This window comes from Alligator mississippiensis, chromosome 2 (genome assembly GCF_030867095.1).
Source record: "Alligator mississippiensis isolate rAllMis1 chromosome 2, rAllMis1, whole genome shotgun sequence".
Classification (NCBI taxonomy): Eukaryota; Metazoa; Chordata; order Crocodylia; family Alligatoridae; genus Alligator; species Alligator mississippiensis.
In genome coordinates, this window is record NC_081825.1 from 225529906 (window position 1) to 225545924 (window position 16019).

A 16019-nucleotide genomic window follows, 5' to 3' on the forward strand; every position below is an offset into this window, starting at 1 on the left:
CCTGGATGAAGAAGTGTTAATGTTAGAGCTGTTTTGCTGTGTTTAAATAATTTCAACTCCTTCACACATAACAATTAGAATGTGCCAGCTACTCCCCTTTCACAGGGGAAAAAACAAGTACAGAAATAATGTGGTTAGGAGTTCTGTTCTCTGAGCAGCTGACTGGCAGTCAAGAACCCTTCAGTTCTAATCCCAACACTGAACTTCCTTCTGTATCCTTGTATAAATGGCTGCCCTCCTCTGTACCTCAGTTTTTTCCGTCGGTAAGAAGGGCATAATGATACTAACCTAACAGCAGGATGATGAGGAGGAATAGCTAATATTTCTACAATACGTAATAGCTAATGGATAACTACTCGTGTAAATGATACTTACTCATGTAGGTAAGGGTCCAAATGCATAATCAACCTAAGTAATAATAATACATTCATTTTGATATGAATGGGTTTATTTGTGCATAATTGGAAATATAACTGGGATTTCAATCATAAGAAAAGAATGATTAGTAAAAGCACTTTGGCAAGTAATTAATAACTGCTGCATTGCACATGGAATATTTCAGTTAAGCATCTCAAGGTGTTTTACAAGCAAATGCTAATTCATTACTCCTCACAACAATCTTTTCCACTTGACCAATAACATTGTTTCTATTTTACAGGTGAGGAAACTGAGTTCTGAGATGCAGAAAGTTACATGGCAAGTCTATCACTTTGCTGACTCCTTTAAATCTAAATAACAGAGAATGCAATGTAAATGAGAATTTCACTCTGAACACCGATAAGAATCAGAGATGTGGGGTGACACCATCACATCAGCCTAGCCAGAAGCTTGAATCTGATAAATGCCTAGATCTTAGTTGCATTCATTTTCATGGTCTTAGAATTCCATAGAATCACAGAATCAGAGAAAATTAGGGCTGGAAGGGACCTCAGGAAGTCATCTAGTCCAACCCCCTGCTCAAACCAAGACTATCCTCAACTAGATCATCCCAGCCAAAGCTTTATCTAGCTGGGTCTTAAAAACCTCCAAGGACAGAGATTCCACACCTATCTGGGTAACTGGTCCCAGTGTTTTACTACAGTCCTAGTAAAAAAAAATCTTCCTAATATCTAACCTAAACTTCCCTTGCTGTGTCTTCAAACCATTGCTCCTTGTTCTGTCATCTGTCATCACTGAGAACGGTCTAGCTCCATCCTCTTTCAAGCCATGCTTCAGGTAGTTGAAGGCTGCTATTAAATCCCCTCTCAGTCTTCTCTTCTCCAGACTAAATAAGCCCAATTCCCTCAGCCTCTCCTCAGAAGTCCTCTTCTGAATAGAAGGAAATAATCTCTTCCCCTGACCTGCTGGCAACGCACCTACCAATTCAGCCCAGTATGCCATTAGCCTTCTTCACAACAAAGGCACACTGCTGGCTCATATTCAGCTTATTGTTCACTGTAACCCCCAACTCGTGTTCTGCAGAGCTACTGCCCAACCAGTCAGCCCCCAGCCTGTACTGCATTATGGTGAATTAATTTTTTTTTTTAAATCTCCCTTTGATCCAAGCCCTGTTTCCTTCTAGGCCAATTGAATTTTTGCCCAGAATTTTGCTCTATGTAACTTAAGATGCTTAACCTAAAAAGAAGCCAAGAGGAAGAACTACATAGTTGCCATGCTATCTGTAATAATGCTCCATGTTGGATGAATTGTTTATGACTTGTAATTGTCGCCAGTTTAATCAATCTTTTATATATTGAATCAAGGAGAGACCTAATGTCTGTTAGATGAAATTACTGAGAATATTGAAGACATAGCTCAGGAGAAAATCTGGTTTTAGCTCTTGTGCCTGGAAACTGGTTTCAGTGATTTCAACTGAATTGAAACTCATGATACTCAGTGGCTTACCAGTGTTCAGCACGTTTCAGAATCAGGTCTTGTATCCTTGACACAATGCAGGCATTACGGACAGTTGCACACTGCTTAACCCTCAAGAGAAACACCAGAGCAGTGATCCCTTTATTTCTATCTTTCCATCTTCTTATATTAGGGTTTTCTGTAGCACCCAAATGCCATACTATCCAAGTGCTGGCCAGATAAATGAGTTCTGCAGGTTGAAATTTTTACAGGGCTTCATGAGGCGCTTTCCTTAAAAAAAAGTGGTCTGTCAAACTTTGGGATAATATTCTGTTGCATGAGAACTGTTATCTGGGGACTAAGTAGTCACCAAAGATAAAGGGTTCTCAATAATTTAATAAAGGGAATGATATGGGTTTTTCATTAGCAATGCCCCAGAACCCTTGTTTTGAGTAACCATAAGCACACATCATCATCTGCTTTTACAATCAGTATCAGTGGATCTTGACATTGTCTTCTGCCAACATTTCCCTCTAACAGAAGCTTGGCTACTGAGCAGTGCACTGCAGTGCCTAATGGCATAAACCCTCAAATCACACAGAATGACTTATCATGAGCAGTAACAGTAGGGGCTCCTCAGTTTCAGGAGAGAGCTTGTAACGCTGCTTTCTTAATGAGCTGAGCTCTGCAGAGCTGCTGCTGCCTCCTGGAACTCACTGAAAAACTTTTGATGGCATGTGAAAATTATTCTGTCTGCATAGCATGTGGTTGCTGCACTTCTCTTTTCTCTTCCTTTAATACTTAAGACATTTATATGGCAAATGGGGATCTGCATTTCTAAGGCATTCATCTTTTCCTCCTGCATATTCTATGCACCTGAACTCATAATCCTCTGTTTGTAACATCACAACTGATTGCTGGGGGTGCAATTATTATGTCACAAGCAGAAGAGTAAAGGGCTCTGGGGTATAAGTGACAGGAGCAGATAAGTGTCTTACAAATGTGGAGTCTGCTTTCAAGCAAAATTCCTCGGTAATAAAGAACCTAGTGAGTGGCATCATTTCCTCTCGAAAAACCAGAGCTAAACACAAAGTTTTGGTTTTCAAAAATGTTTCCAGTAAAAAAATACATTGTTTTCAATGGGAATTGTGAACTTTCCACTCCATTGAAAAATCCCAAGCTTTGGGCTGTCTGTGCTGTGAGTATAGATGATATCTGATGAGGTGCTCCTACTTTACAATGCTGAGCCATATCTAGAGCTGAGTATTCTGGCCCATCTAGAAAAGCAATGTAAGTTTGCGTTTAATTTAAAGGCTATGCATAGCCCCATTATCTTCAATGGGATCAGTCATGGTTAGTTAAACATGAGTATGTGCTTTGCTGGATCAAACACAGAGCACTCAGGGCTGAGCTCCTGGGATATGACAGTGTCAAAGAGCGGCTGGCATGCCCAGTGTTCCCACTGGCTTGCACGCTGTGGCTTTGGAGGGGGAGACTATTTTTTCAGCTCATAGCTCCGCATGAGTGCAGAGCACAGTAGAGTTTTAAGCACCAGAAACAACTGCCAGCTCTAGTCAGTTTAATCCAACTATCTCCAGGAGCAACTTTAGCAGCCTTTTTGTTCTTGGTGCCTGATCTTGGTACTTCTGATCACTTTCACAGATCTTGCAATGGGAAATTAGTATGTAATTTTTTTTGCCATTTAAGTAAGGGCCAAGATGTCTGTTCTCTGCTCTGCTGTTCGTTTCCTGTCATCTTATAATGCATTAGACTAACACTTAATGAAATAACAACCAACAGGGACTGTCCTTCAGCACACAGTACCCAGCCCATCACCTCAGGGCACCATCCTTCCGGCACATAAACAGCTGCCAGCTTCCCCTCCCTCAGAAGCAGGAGACCCTCAAGGGTTTGGAGGTGGGACAGAATCTCTGATTTGCTCTCTAAAGCATGCTGCAGATTTCCAGAACCTTTTAATTCCACACCTGGCAGCTGAAATAATGAAGAAGCCTTCAAATGCATTGGATGGTGCTGCGAAAAATGTCATATAATGAAATCTGTATAATTTGCATGCAAAGGTCTATAAGTTCTGTTCCTGTTCTGAAGGTCGGGCATGTTCTTGAAAGGCAGTGGAGAACAGAAGGTTCCTTGGGCTTTTGGTGGGCCAGCCAAACTGTCATGTGGCCAAGTGGATACTGAGGTTCTGCCACATACAGGTTAGAGAGGGTGCAAACGGACATTGCCCTTGTTCAGCCATAAGCATTTTTATGGTGGCACAAGTTGTGAGTACACATTTTAGCACCTTGCCATACTCCAAGTGCCCAAAAATGTAGTCCAAAGGTACTTTTGCTGTGACCAAAGGTAGTCACAGTTTGTAATGACTTAAGTGGGAGGACACCTGTTTTCTTGTTGCACACCAGATAGGAATTCCCCTGCAAGGGATTCCCACTGAGTGCATATCTCGCTGCTCTGCCCCAACTTACGGCAACTGTTTGCAAGTGCGGTAACTTGCATGTGGGTCCCCTGGCTTGCAGATGCATGCTTTGGGTTGGGGTGCAACACCCAAGGCTATTGCCCTGCAGAATCAGGCCTCTGAAACCCCGGGAGCAACAGAGGCCAGACCCTGTGGGACAACAGTCCCAGTGACATGTGTAGACAACAGTGAAGCAGATCAGCTATGCTGGCATTATTTCATTCTGGGTTATCTTTGGCAGGTCATTTCACCTCTGTGTGCCTCATTGTATCCATCTGTAAAGTTGGCATGATACTTGCTCCTCAGGAATGTTGTGAGCATGAATGAATGAATATTGGGGAATCTTGGAGGTTAAGGTCTGGTAAATGAGGTGCATTATAAATTCAGTCTGAGCTGCCAGTAGGTATTATAATTAAAGAGTAGTAAACAACCTAGGCTGCAGTCTTGACGAGAAAATTGTGTACAATGAGTGAGGCTGCTGAGAACTTTCTTCTTGGATGATGGCTCAGAGGATCTGGATGCAATATGAGGAAAGACTTGTTTCGAGGCAGTGAGAAAGAAGCCCTATTTCTCAACTCCAGGAATTAGAATCCAGATCCCTTTTGACTCCTAGTCATTTGCTCTAGCCATTATGTCACATGTTCACAGAGCCCACAGGGTTGGAAAAGATCTCTGAGCCCTATTCCTCGATGACATCCTCAGCTTAATATTCCTCTGTCAATGCAGCTTCATCTTTGGGGCTGTTTCCCAAAGCTGTTGTATTTAGGGCCTGTCTCTATTGGATGTACAGACTGTTTGCTATTATTTTCACTGAGACCCTTTGCAGAATCTTGGATCCAGCTTTTCAGAGTTATTATCATTACACATATTAACACTAGCTGCCACCACTTTGATATCTACACACTCTTGACATCTATTCAAGTTACCCAGTCACTGCCAGAGCGCTACTTATGACAACCATGTTACCATCTACCATTACCGACCCGCAACTCCCCCTACCCTGTCCCTGCTGGTGCCCCTCACTCCTGACCCACAGCCCCCGGCACTGCCAATGCCCCGCACTCCCCACCCACAGTTACCCCCACCCCGGTGCCTCTCACTCCCAAGCCACAGCCCCCCCCCCAGCCCTGCCGGTGCCCCTCACTCCTGACTCTCAGCCCCCTGCTCTCTTGGCCCTGCTGGAGGAGCCCTAGCTATCCCCGTCCAGACCTGGCCAGAGTATGGTGGCTCTGATCCATGCAGGCAGCAGCGAAGAAGCGTGTCCGGCCCCAGCACAGGCTGGAGGGAAGAGAAGGGGAGGTTTGTGGCACCCCCTACCTTGGGATGGGGCTGCCATGCTGGGCCAGGCAGCCTGGCCATGGCCCCCCTCCTCTCTTCTTCCCCTCTTTCCCCCCTGCACACCATCTCCTGGCTGCTCAGCCTAGGCACTGGCCCCTGGGTGCACCAGTGGGTGAACCAGCACCTGCCAGCCACAAAGTTCCCTGCTGCCCTCAGAGGACCACCTCACCCCTTTCCCCCACTGGAGGGGCAGGCAACCCCCAACCCCAGCTGCCCTATCGCAGGCCCAGCCCCTGCCCTGACCAAATGTTTGGGATTTTGCTTTGCTCCGAGGGTGAGAGCAGAGGGAGGGTGATGAGAAGCAGCAGGGAGCACCACATGGGGCTGTGCATGCCTCCACAGCTGCAGGCAGGTATGTCTGTGCTCCCTCCCTGTGCTGCCTCCCATCGCCCTCCCCCTGCTCCCACCAGTGGAGCAAAGCAAAATCCCGGACATTTGGTCAGATTTTAAAAAACCTGCCCAGACAGAGACCAGAGGGCTCAAAAAGAGGACATGTCCAGGTAAACCCGGACATATGGTAACCCAAATTAATGACCTCTAACCCCTCCTGGAAAAGAAGGCACAAGGCCTGCTGTCTCCTGACATCAATACAGACCACATCATCATCACTGAACCTAATAACAAGGAGTATAGCATCCAAGGTTCATTCACCTGTGACTCTACCAATGTCGTATACACTATCACTAGGGTGGCCATCATAGAGGACATTCCAGTTTTCTGCTACTCTGTCCTCTATTGATACGAAACCCAATGCCTTTATGTCCTCTATTTTTCTCTTCAAGACAAAATAGAGGTCATAAAGACTCTGAGTTTCGTATCAATAGAGGACAGAGGACAACTGGACTGTCCTTTATGACGGCCACCCTAACTATCCCCCACTTACAATGCCTGTCTGCTGTCTGTATCAAACAGAGAAGGCGATCCCCATGTGTAATAATGAATGAACACTCATCTGACATCAGTTGCAGAAAGACAAAGCCTGTGGCAGAAGATTTCAACCTCCCTGGGCACTCCATCACTGACCTCAGCGTTTTTGTGTCTCAGGCAAAAATAATTTTAAAAAACAGTTTGAATGGGAAACTGTAGAACAAGAAATCACCCACAAACTGGACTGTGTTAAGTGTGGTTTAACCAGAGAATGTGGATTCTTGTCTTATTACCTGGATCAGCTTTTGTGACCCCCCTTTGTCCCTGAGGGTTTGCTGCTCCTTTGCTTTTCACTCCTAGCACTGTCCCCTTTCCCCCACTCTCCCTATTTCTTTCTCTCTCTCTCTCCCCTCTCCCTTGTCTTTTGTATTCTCATTTCTCTCTCAGTCTTATACTCTGCTTTCTGCACGTCCTTCCACAGCATCTGATGAAATGAACTCAGGTTCACAAGAGCTTGTGCTTTCTTTCTCTCTATATATTATTTAGTTGGTCTATAAAAGTGCATATCTACCCTGCTTTCTGACTGACTTCAGACAAACTACCTCTCTCTGCGCATAGATGATAACATCAGAGATTACAGAACATTGTCAGTTGCTGGTTTTTAGGAGCAAGGTTTGTTAGAAATGTGAAGTTGTTATAAATTGCCCTTTTCCGTGACATTCAAATTTCTGAGGGTAATGACACACAAGTCACTGGAAGTAAGCTACATTTTGAATGAGAGTGGATAAGATCCTTTGCATTTGTTGTGATGTAAAAAGCATGTGCTTGAGTAACTACCACTGAGTACCTGATACACTGTAAATTCACATTCTGGCTTATTTTGTGGTAGCTTGTTCTTGCAGCTGCACAATGAGATACATTTTGCCTAGATAACAACACATTATAACCAGCTCAGATTCTGCCTAAAGATTATCCTTGCTCTTTCACTAACAAGTCTGACTTGTTCTCTTAATCTGAGGTGCACCTAAATATTTACAGTTGATGCAAAGTACAAGATGATGACTTTAAATAAAGACATATGAGTCAAATATATCCTTCAACATAGTGGAAATAAGCCACATACATTCAGGGTTATGATAATAGGGTTTGACAAGCCTTGGCAGTCTCAGTGTTGGTGATAGGACTAATGGTGAGGAAAACTGGCTAATGGTGTCACACTGAGCATCCTTACCAACTTATGCGCTGGCCAAGTAATTCCCAGCAAATTTATCCATTGTGATGAACACGAGAAAGCTTTGTCCTTCTAGTTATGACTGATAAATGGATACATGTATGGAAAGACAGAAACAACAGTGAAATCACCTTCACTTGTATGGGGTTAATAATGAATAAATGAAGATAACAACATGGTTTTTTTCCCCCTTATAAAATAACTGATGTGTAACAAACACCCATGGGCATAATTAATTGGTTCTGCCTCCAGAACAGAGTTTCCCTTTCTGGCATGAGGCAGTGTGATTGCAACAATTTCTGAACAGACAGCACAATAAATAGTCACAAAGTCCACCAGATTTACATCTATGTATTTTGGGCAAGTAGCCTTTCCCTTTTCCTGGGTTCCTGGGGATGTGTTCCTTGGAACAGCTATCATGTCAATAGTTTTCCCATTAAGGCATTTCTCATTTAGGGCATTAAGAGGATATGTCTTCTGATGGGGAAATAATGCTGTGTGGAATTTTAATTAAGGTGAAATAATAACCTCTAGAAACTGAAGCCAGACTAAGTTAACTGAATGACAAATGATCACAGACTATCATGTCTGCAGGAATGATGTCTGATGTTTGGAAACTGGGCAATTTCTGTATCTTCAGTTCATAACAGTATGAACATCTCTGACAAATAAGTAATTGAAACACTCAAAACTTTTTAACTTCTCTCACCTAGCTGAATTTTTACAGTATTGAGCCATTCTTTTTTTTTTTCTTTTTAACAATCCAATTTTATTTTAGAGGGAGGGAGGGAGGGGGAAAGGGAAAAAAAAACCCAACCAATCTCCTGACACAGGTTGCTGCTGCTGCTATTGCTAGAATTAACTAGTAGCAACTTGGTATCCAGAGAATTGATCTAGCCTGACTAATTGGTGCTATTTCTGTAGGCCTGCATGCAAAACTTTCCATGGTTTCCCTCTTGAATGACTATAGCTAAAGATGCATGGGTTTCAGTTTAGCAACCTCACATTGATTTAAATCTGATTTATATCATACTGACTTCAGGGAGTTTTTTTAAATTTCTTCAGCCACTGGTGTCAAGCCTATTAATGCAGCATTAGCTTGTTAAGGGGAAGTTATCTGTGGATCAATTTTATTCCTGTCATTACTCTGTGTTAATTTGTCTATCCTTGATTTTATAGAGCTAAAAGTCCACTGTCAGGCACAGTACACCAGATTAGGAGGATTTAATGGTTTAAGCCTGTACATGAGCAGAGAAATAACACATTTCAAATAAAAGAAAATCGGTAAGACCCAGCTTTCTCCTTTCGTGCTCTTATGTGTTTTATGTTTGTGCAGAAAAATGTAAGGTGGATATAATTGCTGCCATAATAATTTAGTAATGTTTTACCCTCACTCTGGATTGGTGTGAATGATGAAACAAGACAGAAGGCAGTGAAGAAACAGGATCACAGACTCCAAGAAAATGCCTTACAATGCTCTGCAGGCTTTCCTGATATTCTGCCTAGACTTAGGGAGACATATCCTGCCTAAGTTATTCAAATGACTCCAGCCCATAGAGCTGTATGTTCAGCCCATGGGGCTCCCCACAAGTCCAAAAATATGGTACAGGTGAACAGCAGCAGGTCATTGCCACTCCCATGGTGTCACATTTCTGGCCCTGGAGGGAGCACCATGGGCTGGATACTGTCACCCTGTGAGCTAGATTGAGTATATGGGGCTGATCGGTGTGGCACAAGGCTGCTTGGGGCAGCATAGGGCAGTATGGGGCTGATCAAGGTTGTGCAGAGCCATGTGGGGCAGCACAGGATGGCATGGGGTTGAGCAGGCCAACTCAGGGTGGCACAGGGCCAATCAGAGTGGTGTGAGGCATCATGGGACTGTGCGGGGTGGTTTGGGGCCTGATCCCAGTTTGCAAAACCCAGCAGAAGTGGCATGAGTCCTAATCTGGCCCATGGACCAGCCCCTGCACCACTTATCAAGCCCTCAGGGCCAAAAGATAGAGCACCACTGCCCTAAATCTTTAACCAGAGGCGTTTTGGCCATTTATGTCTACTTTACTCACTTGGGGCTATTTACTAAGGCACACGTGGTATATGGGATGCTGCTGCATGGGAACTTTTAGTTCAATTACCATGCACACTGGTGGCACCTCTGGTTCTGCATGTGTTGTTTCCAGCAGTGGGAAAGGCTATGTGGGTTATTATCTGTAAGTGTGGTTTCCTTTGTATTTTATAATGTAACTCTCAGGAAGTATATTCTGATGGGCAAACTGAGCTAACTTGCACCTTGCTTGTCATATGAGGGTAATATCATTGTTTGGCTTTACTGCAGAGGAGACTGACTGTCTGTCCTTTAGCCTAACCTTCCCTTTTCTAATGGGTAAAGATACTACTGTCATTCTGTAGGGAACCAGTCTCACTGACATGCTGTTGAACTCAGTGGCCTTATAGGTGTCTTCCCTCTCCAATGTTTTTTATTTCCTATGTATTCTTCTGCTACTAATTTGTTTGTAATTCTTCATATTCTATTCACCTCCATTTCATATCAAATCTACCCACCTTGGCTGCTCTTCAGCCAAAATGATGAGCTATTTTAAGCCAGATTTTCATAATTGCAAGTGTAATTTTTGCATTTTTCTTTGACTTAGTTGCTGCTGTATTTGTCTTTCAGAACTGGGAAAAATAGGAGTTTATGTAACTTATTCTATACCCAAGGCATCTCAAAATCCTAACTCAAAACAATGAATTGTATCCTAGAAAGCAAGTCTGGATGTTTCATATATGAGTGAAAATTACACACAAAAGCATTAGCTTGACCTTACGTTTTTTGGTTTCAGAAACATAAGACCACTTCCACTTAAGCTAAGTGCAATCTGTTCTAAGTGGAAATACTAGCAGATCTTTTGTCTTTTTCACAAGGCACATACACCCAAATCCAATATATTATAATAAGGATACCGACACTACCAGAAAATACAACAATTATGTTGCGCTCTGTACCTCGCATAACTCACTTGCTCATTTGTGGGTTTGGGCATGCGGCAGGTTTAACATGGTTTTGTGTTCCTTTGCACTGGTGTGATGACTACAGTACAGACTTCTGAGGACTCCAGTTTAGGGACAAGGGAAGAACTTGAGGGAGGAAGAGGAAGACATGATCAAAGTCTATAAATAATAAATATATGCAGGGAAACAACATTAATTAAAGAAAAGAGAGTTTTTCACAGTCATGACAGATAACAGGCAAGGAGAAATATCCTGAAGCTAAGGGAGAGAATGTTAGTAAAGATAATTAAACAGTAATTCAACAGTAAAAATAACTAGGCAGTGGAACTTCAAGGATGATGATCCATGTAAGATATGTGAATGTGATGAATATGCATGTGGAAATCTAAAGTTACTATTTGTTGAATCTGATAATGGCCATCAATGCATCATTTTACTTGATGTTTGCAGTATATTCTGTGTTTGCCCTTTCTTCCACTCTTGTGGTTGGAGTCATTTATTTCTAAATGCCCTTGGACAACAGTAACAGTCCAGACATCAGTTCAGAGCCTGTCTGTCTATAGGACCTAACTCCCTTGTCTACCTGTTGTGCTCATCACTTATATCTGAGCACCTGAAATTCAGAAATCAGATTAGATCAGGAATGGCTGATTTCAGCTGGAGTGCCCCACCCTGATCACCATCTTAGGACCAGAAGTCCCACCCCTAACCCCTGACCTTTGCCATCAGAAGTCCCTCCCCTTGCTGCTGGAGGTACTTCTTTTGGGAGGGGGGTTTGCCATCTTGGAACTAGAAAAAAAAGCATATACTAAAAGTCTTGTATGTATCTACTATAACATATTTTAATTTTATTTAAAAAAATATTTTTGTCCTGATTTACATGTGATTGCATAGTGTATATAGAGGCAATTGCATAATAGCTCAAAATAAAGTCTTACTCATGTATATTGTATGGGGGGGGTAACAGGGAGCTGATTCACAGACCCTGTTACGTGCAGGATTGCAGCAATAACAGGATCCACCACTTCCCAAGACAGAGACTCGTGCCGAGGCCCTGCCCACACTGGGAGACTTGCCGTAATGTGGTGAAGAGCTGGTCCCTTCTGAAGGACAAGTGAGGGGCCCTAGGGATCAGCCAGGCTGGCTCCCAACTGCAAGGGACCTTTGGCTGTCCTGGCTGGCAGAATAGGTGACCGGGAGTGAACCTGGAAGTCCCAGAAGCTCTGGGTCTGGAAATTCCTTGGCTACTAAGAGTCACATGGAGGAGGGAACCAAAGGGGATTGGACCACCTGGGAGCAGACCAACTCAAAAGCAGAAGGGCAAAGGCCCAGTCTTCCCCAGACAGAGAATTGAGAGCACTGTCTCCTAGCCAGGAGTGGTGCAGACCCATGTGGAAGCATGGAGATAGGTTTGGTAGTGGTAAGCTGGAACTGCTGAGCTATGTGTCCTGATGACTGAGGCCCATCAGAGAAGTACATCGAGCAGAAGAGATATTGGAAGTGAGATTCTGGCCAGCTGGTGGAAGATGGCTGACAGTGATCCTTAGAACAGGGTTTTAGCCGTGAACTCAGGGTAAGACTAAGAAGTCCCTGAGACAGTTCTGGAGCTGAGGGATTTCCTGGGCTGACTTAGAAAAAATAAGGTGCCAACTGGGAGAGTCACACCCAAGAAATTCACCAAAATAGTGACTAAGGAAAAGGTGGGAAGGGCCAGATGGCCAGGACTGGCCCTGAGTTTGTTACTCAAGCGTCAGGGTGTGGAAGATCCTTGTTTCACCATTGAGGGTGGCAAGAATAGGGTGTAGGGAAGGTGGAGCCCTGTGAAGAGGATCTATCTGTGGAAGGAGTTTGCAGTCCTTGTTATGTCACTGCCAACAACCAGCTTCCCTTTCCATTTCCATTAAGGCATGGCAGTAGAATGTGAGGAGGTGGATTGAAACTCAGATCCAGAAACACGGAGTAAGATCTTGCTGTCTACAGGGGGGAGTGTGGGTGTGGGGTTTGTGGGGATGTTGTGAAGGGATGTGGAGAGCTGTGGGTGTGTGCGTGGGTAGGTCTGGGGTTGTGGAAGGTGTGTGGGTGTGGAGTTTGTGGGGATGTGTGTGTGTGAGTGTGGGCTTTGTAGAGGGGTGTGGGGTTTGTGGGGAGGTCTGTGGGAGGGTTGGTGTGGGAATGTGTGTGGGTGGGTGTGTGGGGAGTATGGGATTTGTGGAGGGGTCTGTGGGAGTATGGGGGTAAGAATGTGTTTGGGGGTGTGGGGCATGTGGGGGTGTGGATTTGGGGTTTGTGAGAAGGTAGGGGTGTGTGTATGGGATTTGTGGGGGGATGAGTGTGGGGTTTGTGCGGGGGTTGTGAAAGGTGGGAGGGTGTGTGTTTGTGTGGCATTTGTAGGGGATATGGGGGTGCAGGATTTGTGTGGGGTATGTGGGGGTTGTGGGATTTTGTTTAGGGTTTGTGGCAGTATGTATGGAGGGTCTGTGGGTGGGGTATGGGTGTGGGAGTGTGGTTTAGGGCCCCCGCACATACCTCCCCATGGCTGACAGCCTCTACTGCCGATGGCAGCAGCAGCAGCAGGCAGTGGGCACTCGGGGCACTCCTGGTCAGCAGAATGCAAGTGAGCTATGCGCCAGTGGGCCAGGTTGGGACAGGCCAGCTCCATACTTCTACATGGGTCCTCCAGCTTCCAGAGGGAAGCTGCAGGTGGTGGCACAGTGGCATGTGACTCCTGACAGCTCCCAATCTGCATGCCATGAGACTTGGCAGGCTCTGTACCACCACATGGGGTGCCCAGCACTGTAGCCAGGAGCACATGCTGCTGGGCCAGGCCAGGCAAGCTCCATGCCTCCACATGTAGCTCTCCACTGGAGTGGTGGAAGACCCCCATGGAGGCATGGAGCCAGCACAGCCCAGCCCAGTGGCGTATGGCTTCCACTGCAGTGCCAGGAGCCCCATGTGGCAGCACAGAGCCAGCCTGGACTGGTTTGAAGGTACACACCAGCAGGCCAGGTCAGGCCAACTCTGTGCTCTCACATGCAGCCCCCAGAACTCAGCTGGAGCTGCACACCACACAGAGGCTCTACCTGCTGCAGGCCATGAGTGTCCCAATGGCCCATTGCCTGCTGCCGCCAGTCACAGGAGCTGTGTGCATGGAGGGAGCAGGGGGCTCATACCCCCACACAATCCCCTACCCCCACCCACATCCCTTACGTCCCCTCACAAACCCCACATCCACCCACACACACTCCCCACACACACCCACACACTTTAAGTCCAGGAAGGCTCCCTGCCATCACATGCAGCTCCCATCACTGCAGACAGGGATCATTTCTGGCTATAGTTTGTGAGCAAAGCAAGCTGCTAGGCAACTTTCAAAGTGTTCTTTTGGGGAACCAAGAGAGGTTTCCTCAAACAAGGTCTTCTCTGCTTCAGAGAAGATTTCAGACCCAAAGGGCTCTTCACTGGAGTCTGTGGGGAGATGACCATTGTGCCTTAGCAGCCCCCCAGAAAAGGATAGGAGTAGCATGTGCTGCTGCTGAGCATGCCTCTGCAGAGTATCTTGAATTATTGTGCCTGTCCCTGCAAAGTGCTTCTCTGCCTATGATGGTGCCTTCTTAGGTACCCAGTGCACACTCCATCTACCACTTCACAGAGCTTCTGATTCCTGCCCCCTTTCCCCATTCCTTCAGCCTTTCCCCATGTCTCCTTTCTGGAGAGCTATCACAAAGGTCTATGGTGTCATTTATACACATCATCCATTCTTTTTGTGACAGCATCCTGGAGTCCTGCTTGCCAGCTTGTCAGAAATGTTAAGTGTGAATCCCCAGTGTCCCATTATGAAGCTTCAAGCAGCTTGCTTCCCTTTAATTAATGATCCTGGCTACTTGCACAGAAGCCCAAGACACAGACTCTTTTTAAATGAACTCTGCATGATGGGGGAAGCTAGTTTCTTTAGGATAAACTGAGCACTAACGTTCTGCCTAGCAGAGGCTGTACTGTCCATCATTTGTTTGCGGCACTACAAGAGAGTATCACCTTGAAATGACAGGATGTACAGGTTGTAAACGAACACAATGGTATCTTCAGCATTCTCTCCTCTCTTTCTTGCCTTGACAAATGAGAGTGCCAATATATCTTGTACGTGGCTAAACCCAATTCCTATTTTCCCTAATTAGCAATAGGTGAAAGATTGTAGAGTATCTGCAACTTGAAAACTGCCATTTTAGGAGAACGCCTCTCCTTAAATTCAGCAGAAGCAGTCAAAGAGTTACAGAAAAGTTGGAAGGGACTAACCCCCCGCACAGGTTCAGGACTTCCTAAACCAAAACTTTCCTGGAAGGAGAGTTGGAGTCAAGTTATAGGGCACTGGCAGATGTACAGCTTGCTCTAACTCATGGAGCTTCACAAAAAGCTGGCAGCACCCACAATGATTCCCTATACCTTTAAAATATATATTTTTATAAGACCACTGCTCATCTCACTCACAAAAAAAACTGTTGTAGATGATGGCAACTTCCAGTGGTAAACAGGTAGCTAAGTCTCCTCTCTGTTTAAATGGGCTTGGTATGTAATAGTTACCTAAATGTTAATTTTCCTGTGTTGATAAAGGATCCTAGAGATCACAGAGCAGTTACACTCCATACTTCATACACCCGCAAGCCGTCATTATTACCATTCAAACTGGTGCCCAGTACTTCTGCTTCAGTGATCAAAATAAGCATATTACTTCCACAATGTAGAAAACTCCACATCTCCCTCCCCTCCCTTCCAAGATCTGGTCCAAAGCCAGCATAAATCAGTGGGAAGTTTTTTCATTGAATCAGGCCCAAGTGCTTTGCAGAAAGTTCTCTCTCTTAGGGAAACTAATTTTGCCAGTCAGGCACTCATCATCCAAATATATTAAACAGGGGAAAGAGTCTCTTTGGGTGTCAGTCAGGACACATTATTAATAGATCTTTTTGCAATTTGAGAGTTTTCCTGGAGGAACCTGGCTGCTCACCAAACAGACCATTTGTGTGTGCTCTTCAACCATGCTGCCTGCATCAACCACCTTCACTTTTATAGGTCTCATGATCCCTGTAAAAAAGGAAACATAAGCGTAAGTAAATCCTGGCACAAATGACAATCCTCCCTGTTGCAAAACTAGAGAAGCCAAGGAAAAAATCTCCTGCAGAGAAACTTGCTTGTTCCATCTCTGCATCCCAGGCAAAAAGAAGCACCTGCATTAGAAACTGTCTGTAAGCTCGCGATATACACGATGGGGCTGATTCTCCC